Source organism: Dipodomys spectabilis, unplaced genomic scaffold, assembly GCF_019054845.1.
Source record: "Dipodomys spectabilis isolate Male_0828 unplaced genomic scaffold, ASM1905484v1 ptg000442l, whole genome shotgun sequence".
NCBI lineage: Eukaryota > Metazoa > Chordata > Mammalia > Rodentia > Heteromyidae > Dipodomys > Dipodomys spectabilis.
Genome location: NW_024871119.1, coordinates 846,964 through 848,708, shown reverse-complemented (window position 1 = coordinate 848,708; position 1,745 = coordinate 846,964). Strand labels below are relative to the sequence as shown.

General features: G+C 31.3%; 1 pseudogene; it reads right to left on the bottom strand.

Moving 5' to 3' along the window:
* Nucleotides 1-1,105: 1,105 nt before the first annotated feature.
* On the bottom strand, nucleotides 1,106-1,203 carry LOC122097953 (annotated as a pseudogene).
* Nucleotides 1,204-1,745: the final 542 nt, after the last annotated feature.

Below are 1,745 nucleotides of genomic sequence, written 5' to 3'. Positions count from 1 at the left end.
CCTCTTGACTCCCTTGCATCTTACTGCTTGGAATAGAAATAGCAAAGATATGCTGGATCGCCTTCTATTGAAGCATTATATCAAACCAGGTCTGAAGAAAAACTTGGAAGAAACTGCATTTAATATTGCCAAAAGGATAAATATGTATCACTACCTCTTTTAAATTGTGGAAGGCTGTAAAAATTGTTCTCCTAACTCATAATGGTTTGGTTAAGATTCTTAAATTTCAAAAATGCCAATCCATCTTTGTGTCTGTACAAAATATTTTCACAATACAAAGCAACAGCAATATCTTACTTTAAAAATTCATGGATTCCATAGTATTCTTCAATGAATTGCCTGACTTTGATGTCAAAATGTATTCAAGAGTTGTTTGTATACATCTATAATGATTTCTGCAGGGTTTGTGATTTTTAAATCAGAAATCACTTTAACTTATCTGTTGAAATGAGTAGTACAGAAACTAAAAATATTTCTGGTGCTTGTATGAAAAAAGTATATTTTAAAATACTCTGTATTTTGTTTGTATAATGTCCATAATCTATTTAATTCTCTCCTAGATATAATACTTTGAATTATACATTGTTTTATAATATATAGGTTCGTTAATAAATGTGTTATTTCAGATAGCATTCCATATAGAAAAAGTTTAAGATTCCTTTTTTTTCCTAGGTCCTTATAGTATTTTATTTCTTTGGGATAAAATGACAATGTTATCCAATTTCAAATGTTTTGTAAAGATTGTGCTATGTAAAGGCCATTCTAAGGTGAGGATTTAACGCACTGATGTCAAACTAACTTTCAGTTCAATGAATTACATATATTGTTACATATGCCTTTTTAAATTTTTTATTGTGAAAATACTGTACAGAGGGTTTACAATTACATGGGCAAGATAATGAGTACATTTCTCATCAAGCATTGTAGCCTCCTCCTGTATTTACCTTTCCCATCCATTCCCATCCTTCCCCTGCTCCCCCACTCAATCCTCCCTGCTACCCCTCCACCCGCACAAAGTTGTAAAGTTCATTTTTCGACATAACGACTTGTATTTTTGTAATCAATTTTTTAATAACTGTTTTTCATTTCTTGCATCTCAAGAATGAAAAATATGGAATAATTCACAAATTTTCATATCATCCTTGTGCAAATGCCATGATAATCTCTATATTGTAGTAATTTGGGTAAACGTCCTGCTGAAACATGTAGTATCCTGTAAATTTAAGTAGTTACTGATGCAATCTTTATACAGGCATATATCCTTGGTTGACTGTTTGTAACTAGGAAACCTTATTGTTCCTAAAAATGTTATTGATCTTACTTCTCTAAAATTCTGTGTATATTGGGAAAAGCTTATATTGTTTGGTCGATTGCTCACATTTGCAATTTTTTTGTCAATGACTATTTTAAGTCTTTTTCATTTTAAATTTGATCATACTTTGAAGCCTTTATAGCTAGGTCCAAAGGTGATTGTTTTTCAAGTACTTATTTATAAACTGAGTTAGCTTTGTGGAGTTAATGGATTCAAAGTAAGCCTTGCTTACGAGCTACTTCTAAATTTCTGCAGCTTAAAAATTCCTAAATGATGTCTTACTGGTACAAATGTCTACCTGACCCTTTACTCTTCTTCCCTGTACCAACAGACCAATCAGAATATCTTACCCTGACAGCATAGATTTTCTTATTGGAACAAAACTAATATTAGTTAAAAGGGGTCATAGAGAGATAAACAGTTAAGGCAGAAT